The 18002-nt window shown below is 36.9% G+C and overlaps 1 long non-coding RNA gene across 17 annotated transcripts in view; it reads right to left on the bottom strand.

Annotated features, from left to right (window-relative positions):
* Positions 1-3139: 3139 nt before the first annotated feature.
* The window catches only part of LOC144311700 (uncharacterized), a 30739-nt gene continuing 15876 nt past the window's right edge, over positions 3140-18002 (bottom strand). For 12 of the 17 annotated variants that reach the window (XR_013377266.1, XR_013377276.1, XR_013377271.1 and 9 more), the window contains one exon: positions 3140-5397. This is a non-coding gene — a long non-coding RNA (uncharacterized LOC144311700). Of the gene's footprint in view, positions 5398-12760; positions 13367-14236; positions 14603-18002 lie in introns of all 17 variants that reach the window. The other 5 variants (XR_013377272.1, XR_013377279.1, XR_013377284.1 and 2 more) reach the window with 2 other exon arrangements.

Raw genomic sequence — 18002 nt, 5'->3', positions numbered from 1 at the left:
TGACCTCATCTATACCTAATTACTTCCTCCAAACCCCACCTCCAAATACCATCACATTGGGGGTTAAGGGCTTCAATACATGATTTTGGAGGGAGACACAGACATTCAGTTTGAAGTTCAGTCTTACGCTGGGAATTCATTTCTGTTAGCCATCTATTTTATTTTATTTATTTATTTATTTATTTATTTATTTATTTATTTATGAGAGATAGTGAGAGAGAGAGAGCATGAGCTAGGGGAGAGGGAGAAGGAGGCTCCCTAGAAGAGAAAATATTAAAATAGATGACTAACAGGACACCTGGGGTGGCTCAGTCAGTTAAGCATCTGCTTTCCACTGTAGTCATGATCCCAACGTCCTGGGATCAAGTCACACGGCAGGATCCCTACTCTGCAAGGAGTCTGCTTCTCCCTCTCTCTCTGCCCCTCCTCCATGCTCGTGCTCTCTCTCTCTCTTTTTCTCTCTCTCATGCACTCTCTCAAATAAATAAATAAAAGAGAAAATATGTATTTTCTCTTCCAGGTAACTAACTGCCCCAGTACTATTTGTTGATAACCTGCCCTTTAGCAACTCCTCTGCAGTAACCAATTTTGTCATAAACCAAATGTCCATTGTATGTCTCAATGTGTCAGTTTTCTCTACTGTATCCCATAGTCTAGCCTTGAGCCAAAATCACCTGATATAACAATATTCAGGTGAAGTGAGTCCTCCTTTTTCATCAAGTGGATCTCAGACCTCTGTATTTCCATAGAAACTTCAGAACTGATTTCATTTCAAAAATCTGTAGGACTTTTGAGTTTTGCACTTAATCTGGAGATACATTTGTTTGTTTGTTTTTAAGATTTTATTTATTTATTCATGAGAATGCACAGAGAGGAGAGAGAGAGAGGCAGAGACGCAGGCAGAGGGAGAAGCAGGCTCCATGCACCGGGAGCCCGACGTGGGATTTGATCCCGGGTCTCCAGGATTGTGCCCTGGGCCAAAGGCAGGCGCCAAACCGCTGCGCCACCCAGGGATCCCCTGGAGATACATTTGAAGAGAACTGATCCATTTATAATATCTAGTCTTTTGATAGTGCTGTAAATGGATTAAGATTTTCTATTCTAACGATTATTCAGACATACAACTGATTTTTAAAAATTTATCTCACATTAGCACTGTTAGTAAACTATCTTAGTAGTCTAATAATTTATCTGTAACTTAATTTTTTCTTATGTATACAGTCAGATAATTTGTGAGGAACAACTTTTATTTATTCCTTCTCAATGCATATGACTTTTTTGTCCTTTTTCTTGCCATATGCATTGGCAAAAACCTCCAGTACAAGGTGGAATAGGATTAGCCTTAGGTGGCAGCTTGTTCAGGACACAAAGCAAAAACTTTCATGTCACAGTTAAGAATGATGTTTGCTGTAGGCTTTTTAAAATAGATTTTATCACATAAAGGAAGTTTTCTCCTATTGCCTACTAAAGGTTTCATCATGATTGGATGCTACATTATTTTAAATATATTTGCAAGACATAGGCCTTGAACTCATAATGATCTATAATAGTGAGTCCTGTGTGTGAGAAAGAAGATGCTTTTTGACTTGATCTTTACTTTAAAATGGAATAGACTGCTGATCACAAAATATCTATTCTAGGGGTGCCTGGTGGCTCAGTCAGTAGAGCATGCAAATCTTGATTTCGGGGTCATGAGTTCAAGCCCTACGTTAGGCATAAAGCTCACTTAATAAAAAAAAAAAATCTGGGGACACCTGAGTGGCTCAGTGGTTGAGCATCTGCCTTTGACTCAGGGCATAATCCCGGAGTCCTGGGATGGAGTCCCACATTGGGCTTCCTGCATGGAGCCTGTTTATCCCTCTGCCTATGTATCTGCCTCTCTCTGTGTGTCTCTCATGAATAAATAAATAAAATCTAAAAAAAAAAAATATTCTGAACCAAACAGGCTGTGTGAGCAGAGAAAGAGACAATATACCCAATTATCTGTTTTCCTAGATATTAAAAAAATGACATTAAAAAGAGTGTGGAATTTTTTAAAGTTTTCAAATACAATATCATGACATGGTAAGATTTTGGTTGTTTTTATGCTGACATTAATTTTCAGTAGTAAGAATGGTGATAAGGAATTATTAAGGGGAAAAAACCCTAATCCACCGCCCTGCTATGTCTCCAAATCACCAGAAGGTGGAGGCAGCGAGCCACTAGGAAGATTTCAGCCTAATCGGTTTCTGCCTTCGCGACATCCGTTAATAATTTGCAATGTGTAGAAAAGTCAGCCTATCTGTAGCTATTATATCCTCATTCAGTTGTTTAATTTGTAGCACTCCCAGGCAGAAATAATCCTCCAGGCAGCATCATGTAAGGGGTGCTGCTTCCCTGGTTTGATCTCCCTGGGCTTGATCTCACCGGGTTGTAATACTCAGGGTTCACTCAATTCATACAAGTTTTAAAATACGGGGAAGGGTCTTTAGTTTCGGACTAGTGACAATAGAATTAATCTGAAATGACTGATCCCACCTCCGGGAATGAGTAAACAGATGTGAGTGCTTTGGTCGCACTGTCTCAGTCTGCTCTAGCTGCTGTAACAAAATGCTGGGAGGGTGGATGGCTTAAACTACTGCAAGTTTATCTTTCCAGGGTTCTAGAGGCTGAGCAGTCCTAGGTGGCCAGAGACTCAGTTCCTGGTGAGTGCTCTCTTCCTAACTAATTGCCTCACATGCTTCATTCTCATGACCTCATCTAACCCTAATTATCTATCTGCCTCAGGCCTCTCCAAATACCATCAGGGTTTGAGCTTCAATATGTGAATCTGGTGGGAGAGAGAGGACACAAACATTTAGTCCCTAAGACAACTAACTGCAAAGGCTGTAGGGTGAGTCACAGAAGGGGGTGATGAACGCAGGGAGCCCCAGTGAAGACAATTGACACATTCATTCCTGCTGGTCTGCATCTTTTCTTCTCTGATCCTCTGCTGTGTGTCTAAGCCTATTTCTGTCTTATGCCATCTGTCCTGAACCTGGAGGATTCCTTTCTCAGGGCCCTTATTACTCAGAACAAAGAGATTTTTTCTCCCTCCTACCTACTTTCAGACATCCTTTTATTTTTTTTTTTCAGACATCCTTTTAAAATAGAATTGTAATCACACTATGGCTAACTGAGTTTATTTAGTTCACTAAACTCTGCAAAATACAAGGCACCTACTTTTTCTAGTGTTCAGTAACTTTAACAGTTTTTTTTTTAACAGTTTTACTTTAACAGTAACTTTAACAGTTTTGTTACGGTTTACTTTTTCTTAAAGTTTTTTTTTTTTTTTAAGAATTATCTATTTATTCATGAGAGACAGAGAGAGAGAGAGAGAGGCAGAGACATAGGCAGAGGGAGAAGCAGGCTCTATGCAGGAAGCCCAATGTGGGACTCAATCCCAGGAGTTCGGGATCATGCCCTGAGCCAAACACTCAACTCCTGAGCCACCCAGACATCCCATTTCTTAAAGTTTTTCATTGGACCTTGACGTTCCCATAATTATAATCATTGGTCATGACTCACTCTTAGCAATGGCCCAAGAAAAGAAGGTGTTTCTGGAAAAGAGCTGTCCTCTTGGGCACTCGCTTTTCTCCTTCACTTCCCTAGTCTTTCTCCTGTATTTATTTTTCTCTGCTCTTTCCCTTCCTTCTCTCCTTGAAAAGTAAATGCTTTTTCAACGGTAACAACCTTTTCCTGACTGTACTGTATCAGGAAACTGGCCACCTCTTCTGATCTCTTCAGACTCTCTAAAATGAGCAGTGAAAAAATAATAATAACTGCAAAATAAAACAGAATAAGCAGTGCACAGAGAATCTCCGGCTGGGTTTGCTAGGACACAGGTGTTTGCTCAGGGGCACTGGGCTTTGTTTCATGTTTTCCTCATGAGGATCTCTGTTGAACCACCAATGCCACCTCTCTGGGGATGCCAAAGCAAGTGGACTCACTTACAGACACTGAACACTCCTTTAAACCTCTCTCATTAAAAACAAAACAAAACAAAACAAAAAAACAAAAATAAACCTCTCTCATTATTTTTTTATTAATTCCTTTTAAATGTTTAATCACCTTTACAGCTACTCCTACAATTCACAATAGTAATAATAACAGTGGTGGTGATGGTTATAGTAGCAGCAGCAGCAGTAGGAGTAGTAGGTAAAATATACCGAGGAGTAACTCTGTGCCAAACAATATACTAACCTCTTTATATGTATTATCCCATTCATATGTATGCCTGAAATCAGAACATTTTGGATTTTGGTGAAGTAATATATTGTAGGTACTATGTAGAATGGAACACAATCAGCAGGGTCTGAGTAATAACTTGTAATGAAATAAATGTATACATTTGCAACTTAGTATATGAATATAGTAGATTACATAGAGGCTACATATATAGTGTCAAGTCATTTCAGATTAGGTTTGTGGCCATGTAAATTAGGTGAGGTTGGATTTTGGCACCAAAAAGTTTAGAAAGAAATGAGTGGTTTTCAATTTTGGACTTTGTAATCACAAATAAGGAGTTGTGGACCTACAGAATGATTTTTTTTTTTTTTTTTTTTCAGACAATAAAACTATGACTAGGGCAGCCCCGGTGGCGCAGTGGTTTAGCGCCGCCTGCAGCCCAGGGTGTGATCCTGGGGACCCGGAATCGAGTCCCACATCCGGCTCCTAGCATGGAGCCTGCTTCTCCCTCTGCCTGTGTCTCTGCCTCTCTCTCTCTCTCTGTCTCTCATGAATAAATAAATAAAATATTAAAAAAAAATAAAACTATGACTACAGAAGTTCAGTAAAGGTCAGACAGTAATAATAATCAAGGTAAGTTTTTTTTTCCCCCCAAATGTGTATCCACTTGTTTAGCAGTACTTATTCAAAAAGACTTCCTTTTCTTCATTTAGTCATCTTGGTAACTTTGTTGAAAATCAGTTGACCAGCGGCACCTGGGTGGCTCAGTGATTGAGTGTCTGTCTTTGGCTCAGTGTGTGATCCCGGGGTCCTGGGATAGAGTTGCACGTCAAGTTCCCCACAGGGAGCCCTCTTCTTCCTCTGCTTATGTCTCTGCCTCTCTCTGGGTGTCTCTCATGAATAAGTAAATAAATAAAATCTTTAAAAAGAAAGAAAGAAAATCAATTGACCATATCTGTATGGGTCCATCTCTAGGCTATTTTGTTCCATCTCTTCGTGTATCCTCACACCAAGGCACAGTATCATAATTACTGTGGTTTGCAGGGAAACTTGGAATCAGGTAGGATAAGTCCACCACATGTTTCCCTTTTGGTTTTTGCTCTTCTAGGTTTCCTGCATTTTCATATAAATTTTGTATTCAACTTGACAATTTCCACAAGAATGGTTGTTTGCTCTTGATAGATGAAAACCCTAGAGAATAAATGATAATATTAACTCAAGCAATTAAGTAGAGTAGCAGGATATAAAGGTAACATGTGGAAATCAATAGCATTCATATATACAAACAGTAACCAACTAGAAATATAATGAGAGAAAAATCCTAATTACAATAGCAAAAAAGATAAAATAATAGGGATACATTTAACCATAAATGTACATATCTACCTGAGAAAAATTTTAAAACTCTTCTACAACAGACAAAACTAATCTTTAAAAAATATTTTATTTATTTAAAAAATATTTTATTTATTTATTTGACAGAGAGAGAGAGCACAAGCAAGGGAAAGGCACCTGGAGGGAGAGGGAGAAGCAGGCTCCCCACTGAGCAGGGAGCCAGATGTGGGGCTTAATTCCAGGACCCCAGGATCATGGCCTGAGCCAAAGGCAGAAGCTTAACCAACTGAGCCACCTAGGTGCCTCAAAAGTAATTTTGATAAAAGGACATATCTCATATTGGGATAGGATAACTCCCATCATAAAGATGTCAGTTCTCCCTAAACTTTTTTATAAATTTAACTCAGTCCCCATCCTAATAAATTCTAGCATTTTCATGAAGCTAGGCAAGTTGATAGTTAACATCATATGGAAAACCAAAATAAGAACAGTCAGAGAAATACTAAAACAAAAACATTTATGATAGAGGAGTAGCCCCCTAGCCCTCCATATTCAAAACATATTATAAAGACTCTAGAATTAAAACTGTAGTACACATGTGAATATACAGGCATACCTGTATATAGAATTCAATAGAAATAGTAGAAGTAGAAAAAGTCTAGAAATAGATCCAAGTTTGTGTGAATATGAAACTTCAATATATAATAAATGTGACATTTCAAGTTACTGGGAGTAAAATGGAATTTTAATAAATGGTGCTAGGACAACTGGTTGGCCATTTGGAAAAAAATAAAATTAGATTTTTTATGTCACACCATATATAGGAATAAACTCCAAATGGATCAGTGACCTAAATGTGAATGATAAAACTATACAAGTACAGGAGGGAAACTTGAGTGAAATTATCTTTATCTTGGGTGAGAAGACTTTCTAACTATGACTGAAGTCCAGATTGCAGCAAAAGAAAAACTGACACATTTCATTATATAAAAATCAAAACCGTTTTCATGACAAAAATACCATAATCAAAGTCAAAGTCAGGCTGGTAAGCTGGGACGAAATATTTGTAATACATATCATAGTTAAAGGTCCAATATGCTTAATATAAATTTTTTAAGAGAGGAGAAAAAGACTTGAGTGACAGATATTAGAATTTTTAAAATTCATAAAAAAAGAGATAAAATAGTGACCCTTAACTACCTCAAGAAGCAAGAAAAATTTCAAATAAAAAATTAACCTTACACCTAGGGGAGCTAGAAAGAGAACAAACAAAACCCCAAATCATAGAAGGATGGAAATAAAGATCAGAGCAGAAATAAATAAATAGAAACAAAACAAAACAAAAAAAAAACAACAGAACAGATCAAAGAAACTAGGGGCTATTTCTTTGAAAAGATCAACAAAATTGAAAAATATTAGCCAGACTTATCAAAAGAGAGAGAGAGAAGTCCCTGGCTTGCTCAGTCAGTAGAGCATGTGACTCTTGATCTAGAGGCTGTAACTTCAAGCCCCACATTGGGTGTAGAGATTACTTAAAAATAAAACCTTAAAAAAGACAGAGAGAGAAGACTCAAATAAACAAAATCAGAAATCAAAGAGGAGAAATAACAATCAACACCACAGAAATACAAAGGATTGGAAGAGAATATTATGAAAAAAAATATGCCAACAAATTCTACAACTTAGAAGAAATGGATAAATTCTTAGAAATATATAATCTCCAAAGACTGAATTAGGAATAAATAGAAAATTTGAACAAACCAATTACCAGCATGGATATTGAATCAATAATCAAAATGCTCCCCCCAAAAGAAAGTCCAGTACTAGATGGCTTCACAGGTGAATTCTATGAAATATTTAAAGAGTTAAGATCTATTCTTCTCAAATTATTACAAAAAATAGAAGAGGAAGGAAAGCTTCCAAATTCATTCTGTGAGGCCAGCATTTTCTTGATACCAAAACCAGATGAAGACACTACAAAAAAAAAAAAAAAAAAAAAAAAAAAAAAAGAGAGAGAGAGAGAGAGAGAGAGAGAGAGAGAACTACAGGCCAATAACTCTGATGAACATAGACACAAAAATCCTCAATGAAACATTAGCAAACCAAATCCAACAATACATTTAAAAAACCACTCCCACAATCAAGTGGGATTTAGTCCTGGGATACAAGTGTAGTTCAATATTCAAAATCAAGTAGTATGATATATCATATCAGCAAGAGAAAGGATAAAAATCATATGATCATTTCAATAGATGCAGAAAAAGCATTTAATGAAGTAAAACATCCATTCATGATAAAACCCCTCAAAGATGTAGGTTTAGAGAGAACATACCTCAACATAAAAAAGGCCATGTATTAAAAAACCCACAGTTAGCATTATATTCAATGGTAAACAACCGTAAGCTTTTCTCTTAAGATCAGGAACAAAGATGTCCACTCTTACCACTTTTATTCAACATAGTACTGGAAGTCCTAGCCACAGCAATCAGACAAGAAAAAGAAAGAGAAGGCATACAGATATGTAAGGAAGAAGTAAAACCTTCACTATTTGCAGTTGACATGATACAATATATATAAAACCCTAAAGACTCCACCAGAAAACTACTAATATTGATAACTTAATTCAGTAAAGTTGCAAGATACAAAATGAATATACAGAAATCTATTGCATTTCTATACACTAATAACGGAGTAACAGAGAAATTAAGAAAACAATCCCATTTACAATTGCACCAAAAATAATAAAACACCTAGGAATAATCTTAACCATGGAGGCAAAAGACCTATACTTTTAACACTGATGAAAGAAATTGAAAATGACACAAACAAATGGAAAAATATTCCATAAATTGGAAGAATACTATTAAAATGTCTGTAGAGCCCAAAAGAATCTACAGATTTAATGCCACCTTTATCAAAATACTAACACCATTTTTTAAGAAGTAGAAGGAACAATCCTAAAATTTGTATGGAACCCCAAAGACCCTGAATAACTAAAGCAATCTTGGAAAAACAAAAACCCTGGAGGTATCACAATCCCAGATTTCAAGATACATTACAAAGCTCTAATAATCAAAAGAGTATAGTACTGGCATAAATACAGACACATAGATCAGTAGAACAGAATGGAGAGTCCAGAAATGAACCCACACTTTATTTTTTTATTTTTTTAATAAAATAATTTTTATTGGTGTTCAATTTACCAACATACAGAATAACACCCAGTGCTCATCCCGTCAAGTGTCCCCTTCAGTGCCCGTCACCCACTCACCCCTACCCCCGCCCTCTTCCCCTTCCACCATCCCTAGTTCGTTTCCCAGAGTTAGGAGTCTTTATGTTCTGTCTCCCTTTCTGATATTTCCCACACATTTCTTCCCCCTTCCCTTATATTCCCTTTCACTATTATTTATATTCCCCAAATGAATGAGAACATGCACTGTTTGTCCTTCTCTGATTGACTTACTTCACTCAGCATAATACCCTCCAGTTCCATCCACATTGAAGCAAATGGTGGGTATTTGTCATTTCTAAGAGCTGAGTAATATTCCATTGTATACATAAACCACATCTTCTTTATCCATTTATCTTTCGATGGACACCGAGGCTCCTTCCACGGTTTGGCTATTGTGGACATTGCTGCTATAAACATCGGGGTGCAGGTGTCCCGGTGTTTCATTGCATCTGAATCTTTGGGGTAAATCCCCAACAGTGCAATTGCTGGGTCATAGGGCAGGTCTATTTTTAACTCTTTGAGGAACCTCCACACAGTTTTCCAGAGTGGCTGCACCAGTTCACATTCCCACCAACAGTGCAAGAGAGTTCCCCTTTCTCCACATCCTCTCCAACATTTGTTGTTTCCTGCATTGTTAATTTGCCCCATTCTCACTGGTGTGAGGTGGTATCTCATTGTGGTTTTGATTTGTATTTCCCTGATGGCAAGTGATGCAGAGCATTTTCTCATGTGCATGTTGGCCATGTCTATGTCTTCCTCTGTGAGATTTCTCTTCATGTCTTTTGCCCATTTCATGGTTGGATTGTTTGTTTCTTTGGTGTTGAGTTTAAGAAGTTCTTTATAGATCTTGGAAACTAGCCCTTTATCTGACACCTCATTTGCAAATATCTTCTCCCATTCTGTAGGTTGTCTTTTAGTTTTGTTGACTGTATCCTTTGCTGTGCAAAAGCTTCTTATCTTGATGAAGTCCCAATAGTTCATTTTTGCTTTTGTTTCTTTTGCCTTCGTGGATGTATCTTGCAAGAAGTTACTGTGGCCGAGTTCAAAAAGGGCGTTGCCTGTGTTCTCTAGGATTTTGACGGAATCTTGTCTCACATTTAGATCTTTCATCCATTTTGAGTTTATCTTTGTGTATGGTGAAAGAGTGGTCTAGTTTCATTCTTCTGCATGTGGATGTCCAATTTTCCCAGCACCATTTATTGAAGAGACTGTCTTTCTTCCAATGGAGTCTTTCCTCCTTTATCGAATATTAGTTGGCCATAAAGTTCAGGGTCCACTTCTGGGTTCTCTATTCTGTTCCATTGATCTATGTGTCTGTTTTTGTGCCAGTACCACACTGTCTTGATGACCACAGCTTTGTAGTACAACCTGAAATCTGGCATTGTGATGCCCCCAGATATGGTTTTCTTTTTTAAAATTCCCCTGGCTATTCGGGGTCTTTTCTGCTTCCACACAAATCTTAAAATAATTTGTTCTAACTCTCTGAAGAAAGTCCATGGTATTTTGATAGGGATTGCATTAAACGTGTAAATTGCCCTGGGTAACATTGACATTTTCACAATATTAATTCTGCCAATCCATGAGCATGGAATATTTTTCCATCTCTTTGTGTCTTCCTCAATTTCTTTCAGAAGTGTTCTATAGTTTTTAGGGTATAGATCCTTTACCTCTTTGGTGAGGTTTATTCCTAGGTATCTTATGCTTTTGGGTGCAATTGTAAATGGGATTGACTCCTTAATTTCTCTTTCTTCAGTCTCATTGTTAGTGTATAGAAATGCCATTGATTTCTGGGCATTGATTTTGTATCCTGCCACGCTACCAAATTGCTGTATGAGTTCTAGCAATCTTGGGGTGGAGGCTTTTGGGTTTTCTATGTAGAGTATCATGTCATTGGCGAAGAGGGAGAGTTTGACTTCTTCTTTGCCAATTTGAATGCCTTTAATGTCTTTTTGTTGTCTGATTGCTAAGGCTAGGACTTCCAGTACTATGTTGAATAGCAGTGGTGAGAGTGGACATTCCTGTCTTGTTCCTGATCTTAGGGGAAAGGCTCCCAGTGCTTCTCCATTGAGAATGATATTTGCTGTGGGCTTTTCGTAGATGGCTTTTAAGAAGTCGAGGAAAGTTCCCTCTATCCCTACACTCTGAAGAATTTTGATCAGGAATGGATGCTGTATTTTGTCAAATGCTTTCTCTGCATCTAATGAGAGGATCATATGGTTCTTGGTTTTTCTCTTGCTGATATGATGAATCACATTGATTGTTTTACGAGTGTTGAACCAGCCTTGTGTACCGGGGATAAATCCTACTTGGTCGTGGTGAATAATTTTCTTAATGTGCTATTGGATCCTATTGGCTAGTATCTTGTTGAGAATTTTTGCATCCATGTTCATCAGGGATATTGATCTGTAATTCTCCTTTTTGGTGGGGTCTTTGTCTGGTTTTGGAATTAAGGTGATGCTGGCCTCATAGAATGAATTTGGAAGTACTCCATCTCTTTCTATCTTCCCAATAGCTTTGGTTTCTTCTTTAAACGTTTGATAGAATTCCCCTGGGAAGCCATCTGGCCCTGGACTCTTGTGTCTTGGGAGGTTTTTGATGACTGCTTCAATTTCCTCCCTGGTTATTGGCCTGTTCAGGTTTTCTATTTCTTCCTGTTCCAGTTTTGGTAGTTTGTGTCTTTCCAGGAATGCGTCCATTTCTTCTAGATTGCCTAATTTATTGGCGTATAGCTGTTCATAATATGTTTTTTTTTTGTTGTTCATAATATGTTTTTAAAATCGTTTGTATTTCCTTGGTGTTGGTAGTGATCTCTCCTTTCTCATTCATGATTTTATTAATTTGAGTCTCCTCTCTCTTCTTTTTAATAAGGTTGGCTAATGGTTTATCTATCTTATTAATTCTTTCAAAGAACCAACTCCTGGTTCTGTTGATCTGTTCCACAGTTCTGGTCTTGATTTCGTTGAGTTCTGCTCGAGTTTTAATTAACTCTCTTCTTCTGCTGGGCGTGGGGTCAATCTGCTGTTTTTTTTCTCTAGCTCCTTTATGTGTAAGGTTAGCATTTGTATTTGAGTTCTTTCAATGAACCCACACCTTAATAGTCAATTAATATTTAACAAAGGAGGCCAGAATATGAAATGGGAAAAAAGACAGTTTCTTCAACAAATGGTATTGGGAAAACTGGACAGCTACATTCAAGAGAATGAAGCAGGACTATTTTTTTTTTTACATCATACATAAAAATAAACTCAAGGGATCCCTGGGTGGCGCAACAGTTTGGCGCCTGCCTTTGGCCCAGGGCGCGATCCTGGAGACCCGGGATCGAATCCCACATCAGGCTCCCGGTGCATGGAGCCTGCTTCTCCCTCTGCCTATGTCTCTGCCTCTCTCTCTCTCTCTCTCTCTCTCTCTGTGACTATCATAAATAAATAAAAATAAAAAAAATTAAAAATAAACTCAAAATGGATTAAGAATATAAATGTGAGACTTAAAACCATAAAAATCCTAGAAAAGAGCACAGGCAGTAATTTCTCTGATATTGGCTGTAGCAATATCTTTCCTAGATATGTTTCTTGAGGCAAGAAAAACAAGAGCAAAAATAAACTATTGGGACTACATGAAAATTAAAAGCTTCTATGTAATAAAGGAAATAATCAACAAAACTATAGATAACCTACTAGATATAAGATATTTGCAAATGACATACCCAATAAAGGGTTAGAATCCAAAATACATAAAGAACATATACAGCTTAACACCAAAAGAAAAACAATCCAATTAAAAATTGGTAGAAGACATGAATAGACATTTAACCAAAAAGGACATACAGATAGCTAACAGACACATGAAAAGGTGCTCAATATCACTCATCATCTGGGAAATCAAAATCAAAATTAGTGTGGGATATCACCTCACACCTGTCAAATGGCTAAAATAAAAAACACAGGCAAAAACAAATGTTGGCAAGGATGTGGAGAAAAAGGCACCTACATGCACTGTTGATGGGAATGCCAACTGGTGCAGCCACTGTAGAAAATAGTATGCGGATTCCTCAAAAAATTAAAAATTAGAATTACCATATGATCCAGTAATTCTACTACTGAGTATTTACCCAAAGAAAACTAAAACAGTAATGTGAAAAGATCCATGCAGCCTTATGTTTATTGCAGCCTTATTTACAATAGCCAAATTATGGAAGTAGCCCAAGTGTCTATCAATAGGTGGATCAATAAAGAAAATATGAGTATACAGGAATATGACTCAACCATAAAAAAGAATGACATCTTGCCATTTGCAATATCATAGTTGGATCCAGAGTATTATACTAAGTGAAATACATCAGTCAGAGAAAGACAAATACTATATGATTTCGCTCATGGAATTTAAGAAACAAAAGCAAACAAAGAAAAAAAGAGACAAACCAAAAACAAACAAAACCAAAAACAGACTTAACTACAGAGAACAAACTGATGGTTACCAGAGGGAATGTGGGTGAGGGGATGGGTGAAACAGGTGGTGAGGATTAAAGAATACATTCCCATAATGAGCACTGAGTAATGTATGGAACTGTTGAATCACTATATTGTACACCTGAAACTAATATAACACTGGGTATTAGCTACACTGGAATTAAAATAAAACTTAAAAAAATAACAGCCCACACAAAAAATGACCCTTAAACATGTAAAAGGATGTTTGACCTTGCTCATAACAAAAGAAGTCAAATTAAAAACACATTGAAAAATACTTTCTCACTCATCAGATTGCAAACAGTGTAACGATATACTCTTGCAGCAAACTTTGGGGAAATACACACTCTAAAGTTGCTGAGAGGGCTTCACATCTGTACAGTCCTCTTGTGGGGATTTGGGAGTATTTAATAAAGCTACACCTAAATTTACCTTCTGACCTTGTATTTACCATTTTGTCTTCTGCTTTCGATTGGTTTTGAAGAGAAGTTAGCTGTTATTTATATGATTATTTCTCTTGAGGTAATGTATCTTTTCCCCCCTCTGCTTTCAAGATTTCCCTTTGTTTGTTTGTTTGTTTGTTTTTTAGCAGTTTGATTATAGGTGTGTCTTAGTGGGGTTTTCTTTAATTTTTCATTATTTTTTTATTTTTAAAGAGATTTTATTTGTTTATATCTTACCATTGATTCCAAATTTCTGCCAAAATTTTCAATTTTGCCTTTTATCACCCTGACTGGAATAAATAAAATATCTGCATGATAACTTCAGTATCCAGAACACATAGAAGCCATTCTGTCTCTGAATTTCTCTCCCCCACCCCCCTCTCTTTTTGCTGGCTTTCTTATGTTGTTTTGTTTCTCATATGCCTAGCTGTTTGAGATTGAATGTCAGACACTATGTATGTAAAATTGTTAGCAAAAACAATCTGAGACTTAGTACAATATCTTCCTTGCCAGAAGATTTGTTTGCTTCTATCAAAAGTCTTAGGGGACCAGACCTGTGAAATACTTGGAGAAGCTAGCCCATTTTGGTTACTTCCTTCATTCAATAAAAGAATGATGCTTCAAGCTGAGCTGTAGTCCCAGGGCCAATCTACTTCTGATTCATGCTTAGTGGTTGGTAAAGGCTTCTTGGTTCCCAACCCAAAGTAAGGCCTGTCCTTCTGGGCGAACTCTTGACTCTAATCACTTTCCCTGAGAGGCTGTCAAAAGCACCTTTCAGCATCTTAGCCACCTCCTTCAGATTCCACAAATACCCCTCAGGTAAAATTATTCAGGTAACAATGCCTGGCTAATTTCCTTGTCCATCATCTTCTCCAGATCTTGGCCAAACAGCCCTTCTTATCTTTTTACTTCTTCAGTGCCTTAAGCAAAAAAAAAAAAAAAAAGAAAGTATTCATCCAATATTTTAGTTATCATTAATGGAAGGGTTAATCCAAACTCTTTGGCTCACAATTGACTGGTGAAAAGTAGAACCCCTTTCTTAGTATTTTTCTCTTAATTGTTGGCAGCATTATAGAGTACAGGTGTTGTCTTCCCAGCATGCTTTTCCACCCCCACTCTTCATGTGGCAAAAGTGTCATTCAAGATGTCCCCACAGTCCCCTCCCAGGGATAGGCATGTCACAGTGGCTAGATAGTCAGAATTTCCCTAGGAATGACATTAGTTTGAGCGGCTACTCAAATTTTTCTCTTCTCTCTCTTCATTGTGTTAACTGTGAGAACTGAATGGGTTAATGTACTTCTGGCTCTTGAGAGTAGTGTTGTGTTTCCCCATTTTATGGATGAGGAAACTGAAGCCTCAAAAGTTTAAGTAGCTTACTCAAGATCACACCATCATTAACTGATGGAGCATGAGTTGAAATCTTAGTACGCTGGTTGTAGAGTGAACACTGGAAACTATTATGCTATATTTTCTTTCTTTGCTAAGACAAACTCTGTTAAACTGAGGACATAGAGGACACAGGAATGGGCTGAATATGGAGGTATATTCCTGAAAAAGATCACAGGAGCTGCTGAAGACTTTGAAATGAGATAGCAGGATAATTCTGTGAGCAATCTCAATTTCAATTTACTAAATATACTATCTCCCTTGTCAGACACCCTGACCATCAGGTGAGCATGTGACTTCAGCCGGGTCAATGATAGATCCCACATTAATTTGTCCATGAGTAGGCATGTGACTTAATTTGGACCAATCAGAATCTTTCCCTGGTATTTTTCTATAAACTTGGGAGGAAGAAACAGCTGGTTTGCTCAGTTGACAAGTTATGAATCTGGGGTTGTCAATAGTCATCTTCTCTACATCTCAAAGTCAGCCTATCTGCAGAATGACAACATGCAGAAATGAGAAATACACAGACAGGTAAAGGTCAACTCCCGTGGTATTGAATATGTGTTCTTCAGAGATTTCTCTTCAGTCCTGGGAACTAACCAAGTATTCTCAAATACGTGAGCCAACAGGTTACCTTTCTATTTAGGCTAGTTTTGTTTTTCTGTTACCTGTAATAAAAGGTATCCTGATAAATTAGTAGAGTCTGCATGAAACCTTTGCAGGGTGCCCAGGATTTGAGGTGCTTCAGAATTACTATATAATTTGGACCAGAAAGATAAGAACTGCTTATAAAATTCTATTTGTAAAATAGCCCATATAACTTACTTTCAAAAATCCTGATTGAACATATTTGTTTTGGGGGAGAATCAATCATTTATGTTTTTTTGTTCTTTTCAAAGATTTTATTTATTTATTCATGAGAGACACAGAGAAAGAGGCAGAGATACAGGCAGAAGGAGAAACAGGCTCTTTGCAGGGAGCCTGATGTGGGACTCGATCCTGGGGCTGGGATCACGCCCTGAGCCAAAGGCAGACGCTCAACCACTGAGCCACCCAGGCATCCCAAGAATCAATAATTTGTATAGTGGATATAAATTTTTTTTTAAGTTTTGAAATAAATCTTAAGTAATAGTAAAATTTAAATAATTGTACAAAGGACTTTTGAATCTTTAAGATTCAACAACTCAACAACATTTTACAACTGTTACATTGAGTTGATCATTTTCTTCCTTTTTTATTTTTTGCAAGCCACTTCAGGCTATTGAGCTCTTAAAATATGGCTAGTGTCACCAAGAAATTGAATTTTTAATTGAGTTTAACTTAAATATAAATTTTTAAAGTGCCAATTGATTCAGTTGTTGGAGAAAATTTTATGTTTGAACTATTTGGTTATGAGAATCTACTTTTTCAATATGTTAATTTTATGACATCTAAATAAAGACTGAGTATTTCTGTCAAAAACTTAGCTCCCAAATTGAGATGTGCTGTAAGCATAAAATATACACCATATTTCAAAGACTAAGTGTGGGGAAAAAAAGAATATAAAATCTTTCATTGATAATTTAAAAATATTAGTTACATGCTGAAATTATATTTCTGTTGAACAGTGCTATTCTACCCATAGGGGAGTACATTGCAGATATCCTACTTCTTTATCCCTAAATCTTTTGGAATGCATTTCCTAAGCAAAAAGACATTTTCTTATATCACCAATATGATATAGATTTTCTTTTCGTACTACAGATCTTGATGTAGAAAGGATAAATGAATCTGCCATTTCATAATGACTTTACTTAGAAAGAATTTGACTAGAGGCAAAAATGGCCTCTGAAGAATCTATTACATTACATTTTAGCAAAGTACAAAGTATTTTCATATTTTTGGTGGAGAGCTATAGGCTTATTGCATAAGCAAGAAAGTATAGAAATAGTTCTCTTGGATCTGAAATCCTCTAGGAAAGCAATGATCTGGAACTTTCTACAACATCATCTTACTATGTTACCTATACAAAGGGTCATTCTAAAAAGGCATGCCTTCTTAAAAATTATTCGTCAAACATTTTGAATATCTGATACATAGTAGGAACATCAAAAACGTATGTGAAAAACACACAGGAGGTATGAATCCTATTTATTTATCCTGCTAGCTTGAGTGTCCATAATAAAGGAAATAAATGGCTACAATACAGTATTTTCAGAGTTTCTAGCATTTTCCAGCTAATAAGAATTTAAGCCCTCAAATATGTGGAGTAATAAGGCATACTTCATATTGACTGGAAAAGTTTGGCCTCAAAAAAAGAAAAAAAAAAGAAAGCAGACTACATGTAAATGTGTGTTTGGGCACACAGGGATACAGTTATGCTTATGTCAAGTAGGCTGATCCATAGCTTTGGTTTCAAAGTGGAGGACTGGAGGATGTTCAGATCCATAGTGTGGTTAGTTAGTGCCACAGGCCACTGCTTTTAAAAATATTTTGATTGTCAGTGGCTGGAGATAAGGAAAATGAGAGGGTTATCCAGAAGTGGACACAAAGATGAGCACTTAGTACCCATTGTAAGAAACCATCAATTGATGGGAAAAAAGCTGCCAAACAGAAGGCAGAGTCACTGTTGGAAAGAGACAAAGAAGTAGCAAAAACCTTTATTTTGGAAACTGAACATCAAATGTAATTTTGAAGAGAAGCAAAGAAAAGAGAAAAATGGGCAAGGAGAGGCAGCTATTCTATTTTGGTAAAAAATGTAGGGATCACCTAGTAGGTAAACATCAGTAAGGGTAACTAAGGTTCTTGCATTGAGTAAGCCTTCTGAGTGCAGAACTGTGGTGACTTCCGACACCCAAGAGTTAGAATTGAATCTAAGGCAGAGTCAGCAAATTCTTTCTGGAAAGGGCTACATAGTAAATATTTTAGGCCTAAGATGGGCTGTATATTCTT

This window comes from Canis aureus, chromosome 1, assembly GCF_053574225.1.
Source record: "Canis aureus isolate CA01 chromosome 1, VMU_Caureus_v.1.0, whole genome shotgun sequence".
In the NCBI taxonomy this organism is placed as follows: Eukaryota; Metazoa; Chordata; class Mammalia; order Carnivora; family Canidae; genus Canis; species Canis aureus.
The sequence above is the reverse complement of the archived record's forward strand: the minus strand, read 5'-3'. Positions and strand labels throughout refer to the sequence as shown.